A 10,338-nucleotide genomic window follows, 5' to 3' on the forward strand; every position below is an offset into this window, starting at 1 on the left:
CACTAATAATCATTCTAACAAAAATAGTCTTCACTATATCTCCTGTTGTGCATTCTGTTTGTTGTATGACAGGGAGAAGAGAAGGAATCTCAATATCCTTTAATTCAGAACCTGAGAGAACCCTTTGGAGACGAAAAAGGGAGGCAAGAGGATTTGTGACACGGTGAAGTCCAATAGAGTCCACCCCGATGTCTATAGGTTGCTCTTGTTCCCCTTCTCACTCAGGGACAAGGCAACAAAGTGGCTTGAATCTTTCCCAAAAGAAAGCCTGACAAATTGGGAGGAGGTAGTGAACAAGTTTTTAGCAAGATTTTATCCTCCTCAAAGGATTAATAGGCTAAGAACTGAGGTGCAGACTTTATGAAGCATGGGAGAGATTCAAAGACTGACAAGGAGATGTCCACCAGAGATGTTTAATGAGTGGGTTCAACTTCACATCTTCTATGAAGGTCTTTCCTATGAGTCAAAGAAGGCTGTAGATGATTCATCAGGAGGTTCTTTAAACAAGAAGAAAACCGTTGAAGAAGCCATAGATGTCATTGAAACAGTTGCTGAGAATGACTACTTCTATGCCTCTGAAAGAAGTAACACTGGAGGAGTGATGGAGCTGAACCACATGGATGCACTGTTAGCCCAAAACAAGATGATCACCAAGCAGCTAGCAGATCTTACCAAGAAGGTGGAAGAGAACCAAGTGGCAGCAACCATCACCTCATCACCAACTCATGAAGGAATAAACATGGGAGAAGAAGGCGACTGGGAGCAAGCCAACTATGTGGGAAATTCACCTAGACAAGTCCATGATCCATACTCTAAAACCTACAACTCTGGATGGAGAAATCACCCCAACTTTGGATGGGGAAACCAACAAGACCAAGGACAAGATCAGAGACGTTCCAACTTCAACTCCAACAACAATGCCACTCATCAAAACACTTCATAGAGATATTACCAACATCCATCTAACCAACCTTCTCAACCACCTAATCTTAACCAACCATCATCCACAGATGATAGGCTTTCAAAGATTGAGGCTCTACTCAAAATTCTATGCAAAGAAATTCAAGATAGTAAAGCTTTCCGGGAAGAAGTACAATCTAACATGCAGAATCAAGATGCTGCCATCAAGAAACTGGAAACACAGATTGGATTCTTATTCAAGCAAACCCCTGGGCACAACAATTGCAGCAATATTAACTCAATACCAAGGGAAGAATGTCAGGCCATCACCCTTAGGAGTGGGAAGGAATTGAAGGAGACCCACAAGAAACCACCAGAGAAGGAATTTGATGAAGAAAACAAGGGACATGAGGAATCTCACACCTAAATCCCCAAGTCACATCAAGAAAGAGAAGTGCCCAATCCATGCCTCTCAAAGGCCCCATACCCACAGCAGCTGCAATTAAAGAAGAAGGGAGAGGACAACCAATTCTCAAGATTCTTGGAGATCTTCAAGAAATTATAAATAAACATACCCTTTGCTGAAGCAATCGAGCAAATGCCACTCTATGCCAAGTTCTTGAAGGAGTTGATGATCAAAAAGAGAAGCTGGAAGAACAATGATACTGTGGTACTTACAGAAGAATGCAGCGCCATCATCCAACACAAACTGCCTCAAAAATTGAAGGATCCTGGGAGTTTCCAAATCCCTTGTATCATTGGAGAAATCACTGTAGAAAAGGCTTTATGTGATTTAGGAGCCAGCATAAATCTAATGTCTCTAGCAATGATGAAAAAGATGAAGATTGAAGAAGCCAAACCAACAAGAATGGCCCTCCAACTAGCAGACAGGTCATTCAAATTTCCCCATGGGGTAGTAGAAGACTTGTTGGTGAAGGTGGGAGACTTTATTTTCCCAGCAGATTTCGTAGTACTAGACATGAAAGAAGGAGCTAAGACCTCCATCATCCTGGGGAGGCCATTTTTAGCCACTGCCGGAGCCATTATTGATGTCCAAAAGGGTGAACTTGTCCTCAGATTACACGAGGAGAAAATGACATTCAATGTGTTTAAGGCCATGAGATACCCACATGACTCGTTGGGAGAATGTATGAGGTTGGACTCAGTAGAAGCTTTGGTACAAGAAACTCTTGAAGAAGAGCTTGAAGCATCAACAGAAGAGGAGTTAGCAACAAGCGAAGAAGCTACAGCCGCTGAAATACATGTTCAAGGTGGGCTAGAAGAGAAGGAAGAAAGAAAAGAAGCACCCAACTTGGAGCTTAAAGCACTGCCAACCACTCTCAAGTATGCATACTTGGGAGAAAATAAAAGCTATCCAGTAATCATAAATTCAGCTCTTAGCCAAGAACAAGAGGAAGAGTTGCTTCAAGTCTTACGAAGGCATAAAGATGCCATTGGATGGACACTTGTTGACTTGAAGGGAATCAGTTTAGCAATATGCATGCATAAGATACTCCTAGAAGAAGGTGCCAAACCTTCCATTCAGCCTCAAAGAAGGTTAAATCCAGCAATGAAAGAAGTAGTGCAGAAAGAAGTCATGAAGTTGTGGCAGGGAGGAGTAATCTATCCAATCTCAGACAGCCAATGGGTCAGTCCAGTTCAGGTAGTTCCCAAGAAGGGAGGAATCACTGTGGTGCCCAACGAAAGGAATGAGCTAATCCCTACAAGAACCATTACAGGCTGGAGAATGTGTATTGACTACAGGAAGCTTAATGAGGCCACAAGAAAATATCATTTCCCACTTCCCTTCATGGATCAAATGTTGGAAAAACTTGTGGGACATGCATATTATTGTTTTCTAGATGGTTATTCAGGATATAACCAAATAGTGGTTGATCCAAGAGACCAAGAGAAGAAATCATCCACTTGCCCATATGGAGTGTTTGCCTATAGGCGCATGCCATTTGGGCTATGTAATGCACCCGCAACCTTCCAACGCTGCATGCTCTCCATCTTTTCAGATATGATAGAGAAGTTCATTGAAGTTTTCATGGATGACTTCTCAGTATTTGGAGATTCCTTCCCTAGTTGCCTAACCCATCTTGCCTTGGTATTGAAAAGATGTCAAGAAACCAACTTAGTCTTGAACTGGAAAAAATGTCACTTCATGGTGACAGAGGGAATAGTTCTTGGCCATAAAGTTTCTAATCAAGGCATTGAGGTAGACAGAGCTAAGGTGGAGCCAATTGAAAAGTTACCTCCACCCAGTATGTCAAGGCAATTAGGAGCTTTTTGGGGCATGCTGGCTTTTATAGAAGGTTTATTAAAGATTTTTCAAAGATAGCCAAGCCCTTAAGCAATCTCCTAATGTTTGATACACCATTTAATTTTGATGAGAAATGCATGCTAGCATTTGAAAACTTGAAAAAGAAATTGTCTTCTGCTCCTATCATTTCCCCACCTGATTGGAACTTACCCTTTGAATTGATGTGTGATGCATCTGATTTTGTACTTGGGGCCGTGTTAGGGCGGAGGAAAGATAACTTAGTCCATGTGATATACTATGCTAGCAAAGTCTTCAATGATGCTCAAAGAAACTATACCACTACTGAAAAGGAGTTGCTAGCAATAGTTTTTGCATGTGACAAGTTCAGATCATATCTCATTGGTGCTAAAGTGATTGTTTTCACAGATCACACAACACTTAAATATTTGTTTGCCAAGCAAGAATCAAAACCAAGACTAATAAGATGGATCTTATTGTTGCAGGAATTCAATATTGAAATCAGAGACAAGAAAGGAGTGGAGAACAAGGTAGCAGATCACATATCCAGAATCCGACATGAGGAAGGTGGAACACATGATACAAGTGCAAACGAGCTCTTCCCTGATGAGCAATTGATGACAATTCACAAAGCACCATGGTTTGTAGACATTGCCAACTTCAAGGCAACCGGGGCCCTACCTCCAGGGATCAATAAACATAAAAAAAGAAAGCTTATAAATGATGCAAAATATTTTGTCTGGGATGAGCCATATCTCTTCAAGAAGTGTTCAGATGGAATCCTTAGAAGATGTGTCTCAGAAGAAGAAGGACGAGAGGTCCTATAGAATTGCCACGGCTCATGCTATGGAGGCCATTTTAGAGGGGATAGAACTGCAGCAAAGGTGTTACAAAGCGGATTCTTTTGGCCCACCCTTTTCAAGGATGCTAAAGAACTAGTAAAGAGCTGCAATGAATACCAAATATATGGAAACTTGCCCAAAGGAAATGAGATGCCACAAAATTTTATCTTGGAACTGGAACTATTTGATGTGTGGGGAATCGATTTCATGGGACCATTCCCAACCTCATATTCAAACAAGTACATCTTGGTAGCAGTGGATTACATTTCCAAGTGGGTAGAGGCTATTGCCACTCCAACGAATGATAACAAGATGGTCATGAACTTCCTCAGGAAGAATATCTTTAGCCGTTTTGGAGTCCCCCGAGCACTCATCAGTAATGGAGGGAGTCATTTTTGTAACAGACCACTAGAAGCTCTCCTCCTACGATATGGGGTAAAACACAAGGTTGCCACACCTTACCATCCCAAACAAGTGGGCAAACTGAGATATCCAACAGAGAGCTAAAAAGAATTTTGGAAAAGACTGTGGGTGCATCAAGAAAGGATTGGGCGAAGAAGCTAGATAATGCTCTTTGGGCATACCGAACAGCATTCAAAACACCAATTAGAATGTCCCCATATCAACTGGTGTATGGGAAAGCTTGTCATTTACCGCTGGAGCTGGAACACAAAGCTCTCTGGGCTCTCAAGATACTAAATTTTGACAACATTGCTGCTGGTGCAAAGAGGATCTTGTAGTTGCAAGAGATGGAAGAATTTAGATTACAAGCCTATGAGAATGCCAAGATTTATAAAGAAAAAGCAAAGAGAAGACATGACCTGCATATTGCACCCAGGAGTTTCGAAAAGGGGCAACAAGTACTCCTCTACAATTCCAAATTGAGACTGTTCCCAGGAAAACTCAAATCAAGGTGGTCCGGACCTTTTCTTGTCACAAAAGTCTCGCCATATGGACACATAGAAATCATGGATGAAAGTTCAGAGAGGACTTTCATTGTGAACGGACAAAGGCTGAAGCATTATATGGGCAACATGGGGAAAAACCCTAGAGTAAAGTATCATCTCAAGTAATGGAGGAATCGTCGAGCTAGCGACGCTAAAAGAGCACTCTGTTGGGAGGCAACCCAACCTGAGGTAGTCTCCTTTTCATCTTCACTTCAATAAAGATCACAAGTTGTTTCCCCTGTATTGCGAGGAGCTAAGTTTGGTGTTCTACACCAAAACAATCCAAGAGTGAAAGTGTAATTCTAAGTTTGGTGTTCCACCAAAGATATTAGTTAGAATCACACTACACCCCCAAAATACATTGCTAGCTCCAACCAACCAAGGGAACCACTTAGCTGTAGTTTAGTTTCTAGTTAAGAATTGTTTTGTTAACAACATGATATAAGGTTCTCTGCATGTATGCAAACTTTTGTACTGGGCAAGGAACTAAGTTTGGTGTTCACACACCAAATTCAGTCCAGAAGTTCACAAGCATACATGCAAGCTAACTATTTCTCAAGTGCTTCGGGAACAAGCAACTTCCAATAACTTTGCAGGAACCTTATGAGGAAATGGTGCACCTTCATCCAAGGAGGTAAAGTAGCAAAGACTATGGATGATGACAAAGAGGAGGACAACTAGAAACCATCACCCGAAGGTTGTATTGTTACTTAATTCCATATGCTGAGAATGTTAAAATTGGAAGTCCAAATGCACCTTTGATTAATAGTTGCTCGTTAGTTGGAACCTTTTCAATTCTGCATTTAATTCTTCTTGCTTAAGTCTATGTTATTGAGCCTAATGTCTTGAATGTTCACTTGCACCTTTCTTACTTGTATGCTTGTCTCTTTAAGTTAATCAAAAAGAAAATGTTATGAAAAGAATGATAGTAGAGTTATTTTGCAAAGTGCATTCTGAATGTTTGTGGTAGAATGATTAGTAAGCTAAGTTGGTTCACCAAGAAAGGAAAGAAAGCAACTATCCATCCTAAGTCCTAAGTTTGAGACACATTCCTTGAGGCTAGCTAAACAATAAGATCCCAGCAAGAAAAAAAAAAGAAGAGCAATACAAGTGAAAATAAGAAAGGGAACACAATAAGAAACAATGCTAGGCACCAAGGGTTTTGAAACTGAGGCATGTGTCTGTGGTGTTTATGTATAAGGGATATACTTGGATGAATAAGCTCTTAGGGGTGCCTTATCACTTGGTAACTTGGATTAACTAATTCGGGATTATCAGCTGAAAGTCCACTATCAAGAGTAACCTTGTTATAGAGCACTTAGTAACCCAAAGAGGTGCTGGACACCAAAGTCTCAAGAAAGAAAGAATAACAAACCATGTGCCTGTGGTGTGTATGTATGAAGGAAAGAGACTTGAGGGAGTAAGTCCTTAGGGGTGTCTTAACACCTAGCACCTTAAAACCAACTGGTTTGGGAGTGTTGGCTGAAAGCTTATCATAAAAAGTCGCCCTCTTACAAAGCACCTAGAAAAAAGAAAAATAAAATTTGAAAAGAAAAAAAAAGAAGGATCAATAAGAAAGAAGCCTCAAGGGATGCAATTAAGAGAGTGACTAGGGATTTGATAAAGGCTTGAAACCTAAAAGGAAAGAACCTAAGTTGCTATGCATGAAACTCCATAAACCATGAATGCTATTTCCATCTTATCTTCTTGTTCTTTCATTTCATTTTTCTTATGCTTCAGTACTTGCTTAGGGACGAGCAAGTTTTAAGTTTGGTGTTGTGATGCCAGAGCATCTAGGCCAGTTTCACTGACCTTTTCTTTACTATTTTAGGGTAGTTTCATGCATTTTCCTAGTAAACAAGGCAAGTTTTGGATGAAAATACACTTACACCTTCATTTAAGCAACTATTGTGAATTTTTGCATGATTTCATGAGATTTTTGCCAGAATTGCATGATAATTTAATGATGCATAATCTCATGACTTTGGCTAGAGCTTTGATGCACTTTAATTGCTTGATTTCAGGACAAATGAAGCATGGAAGAATCACGTTAGCATTCTCGTTAACTTAGTTAACGTGACTACTAACGTGGGATGGCAAATAGCTTGCAACGTGATCACCAATAACGCCTGCGAAGCCATTCATAGCCTACGTTAAGAGCCACGTTAAATAAGTTAACGTGGTACTTAACGTAGAAGAAAAAGAGGACTCCACGTTAATGAGAAACGTGAACTCCAATAACGTTTCTCCTCAACGTTAGTGGTAAAAGTGAACACCACTAACGTTGGGAAACTAGGCAATGCTCCACGTTAAGAGTCACATTAACTAAGTTAACGTGAACTCTAACGTGGAAGAGGATCAACAATGCCAACGTTAGTGACATTCACTTTTGTCACTAACGTTGGATCATTAGCATTGCCTACGTTAACTCTCACGTTAAGATTGTTAACGTGAAAGTTAACGTGGAGTGGGGTTCAAAGAGCCAACGTTAGTGACACTCACTTTTGTCACTAACGTTGGGAGAGGGCTTCATTAGTTAACGTGGGTTCTAACGTAGGGGCTTAAGGCAATTGGAGCATTAGTGACAAAGGTGAGTGTCACTAACGCTCTCGAAGGTGATAGATGCCCACGTTAAGAGCTACGTTAGCTAAGATAATGTAAGACCTAACGTAGGGGGGCAAGAGGCAAGCAACGTTAATGGGAAAAGTGATTCTCATTAATGTTTGCGAAAAGGGGCACAAGCCAACGTTAATGGGAAAAGTGAGTCCCATTAACGTTGGCCAAGAATTGAGAAGGAACGTTAGAAGTCACGTTAAGACTTCTAACGTTGAGAATAACGTGGGCATATGAAGGTGGAATGCTAGTGGAAAAGGTGAATGCCACTAACGTTCTCGCACCCAGAAATGTATTCCACGTTAATCTCACTAAATGCCCAAGCCTAATTCATAATTCTCTGCAAGCTGGGCCCACTAAAGATGAGAATTGCTTCAACTCAAGGTCCAAAGCCCACATCCAAGACTTGAAGAACTCACTAGAAGATCATGAAGAGTAGTATATATAGGAGTAGTTTTGAAGGAGATAGGGGACTTTTTTGGGACTTTTGGGAACTACTCTCTGTGTATTTTACTTTTTTGTACTTCTAGTATGGATTCTTCTTTTCTGCCAATTTTGATTCCTAGAGATATGAACAACTAAACCTCTTTCATTGGGTTAGGGAGCTCTGCTGTAATTTGATGGATCAATATTAGTTTCATTCTTCTTCTTCTATCTTTTCTCTTGATTTGACTAGAAAGCTTTCAATCTTAATTCCATTGGTTAGTTGTCTTGGAAAAGAAACTCTCCATAATTGGATCTCTTCGGAACCTTGGAAGAGGAATGAAGAGATCATGCTAGAAATGCTTTCTCATGCTGGACCAATTTGGGTTTGGATGGATATGTGAATATAATCCCCTCAATACTTGAATTGGAAAATGTATGTGGTATAATCAGTGACCATACTTCATCTCTTCTCATGAGCAATTGACCAAGGAATTGGCTATTGATCAAGATTTGAGAGATTGGATTACCAAGGAATTGGAATCCAATCACTTAAGATTGTCAAGGAGATCAATGAATGCATTGATTGAGGAAGAGATGAGAATGAATTTGATCCGGAGAATTATAACATCTCCTAAACCTAATGATTTCCCCATTTCTGATCTTACCCATTCTCTTGAGTTTCTGCCATTTACTTTTATGAGCATTACCCCAATTCCCCATTTAAGATTCTGCACTTTAATTTCTGCTATTTAATTTCTAGTCATTTAAATTTCTGCATCTCAATCTCAATTCTATTTAGCTCAACTAGCATATTCTTCTAACTAAAGTTGCTTGACCAATCAATCCTTGTGGGATTTGACCTCACTCTATAGTGAGTTTTACTTGACGATAATTCGGTATACTTGCCGAAGGGAGATTTGTTGAGAGACAAGTTTCCATGCATCAGTAACTCCCAACATGCTGATGGGGTGTTTGGCTTTTGTGATTCTGGTGGTGAATTGAGCCATGAATTTTTGCGAGATATCGTGGAAGCCAGTTATGGATCCGTTAGGAAGGGCGTTAAACCATTTAATCATGGGCCCGGCTAGGTTACCGGGAAGGCCCTGCATCGAACTGCGTCAGCGGCCCCTTCGAGGTTCATCCTGGACTCGAAGGCCGTTAGGTGTTCCTAGGGATCCTTGGTTCCGTCATACTTCATATCCGTGAGTTTGTCGAAACCGTTAGGGAGTTTTGCTCTCAGGATTCTTTCAGTAAAGGGAGTAGCTCCCATTATCACGTGGTCGATTCTTGTGCGTTTGGCTTCTCAGATCGTCGGTCATCATCCGTGTCGTGTCGATGACTCGGGAGTTACGGGAGACGCTGCGATTGTACCTCTTGCCGTGTCGCTGTTTGGGTGACTTGTCATGCCTTTCGTCATTCACGTCGCTTTGGTGTCCTCGGTCACGGGAGACACTGGGATCGTTCCTTTTGCCATGTCGCCGCTCGGGCGACCTGCCATGTCTAGTTTCATGACGAGATCTTGACCTGGAAGTCACATGGCTTCCATTATTGGTGTGGTGCTTTTCCTTAGTTGCAACTCGTCCCTCGAGTTCTTGTACTCGGAGGGAGAGATCTTGCATTATCTGGGCTGCCTTTTTTCCCTGGTTTTCAGGGGTCCGTGTTTCGGGGCCGTTTTCCTTGTTTTGCAGTGGGGTGGTCTAGCGAATAGTGTTTGCTATCCTTTCAGGGGTGTAGTTGATGAGCGGATAATTTGTAAGCTTTTTGGCATTGTTTTTAGTATGTTTTTAGTATGTTTTAGTTAGTTTTTATTATATTTTTATTAGTTTTTAGTTAAAATTCACTTTTCTGGACTTTACTATGAGTTTGTGTATTTTTCTGTGATTTCAGGTATTTTCTGGCTGAAATTGAGGGACCTGAGCAAAAATCTGATTCAGAGACTAAAAGGACTGCAGATGCTGTTGGATTCTGACCTCCCTGCACTCGAAGTGGATTTTCTGGAGCTACAGAAGCCCAATTGGCGCGCTCTTAACGGCGTTGGAAAGTAGACATCCTGGGCTATCCAAAAATGTATAATAGTCCATACTTTGCCCAAGATTTGATGGCCCAAACCGGCGTTCCAAATCAGCTCAAAACTGCCCGGCGTTAAACGCCGGAACTGGCACAAGAATGGGAGTTAAACGCCCAAACTGGCATGAAAGCTGGCGTTTAACTCCAAGAGAAGTCTCTACACGAAATTGCTTCAATGCTCAGCCTAAGCACACACCAAGTGGGCCCGGAAGTGGATTTTTATGTCATTTACTCATCTCTGTACACCCTAGGCTACTAG

This window comes from Arachis duranensis, chromosome 10, assembly GCF_000817695.3.
Source record: "Arachis duranensis cultivar V14167 chromosome 10, aradu.V14167.gnm2.J7QH, whole genome shotgun sequence".
Classification (NCBI taxonomy): domain Eukaryota; kingdom Viridiplantae; phylum Streptophyta; class Magnoliopsida; order Fabales; family Fabaceae; genus Arachis; species Arachis duranensis.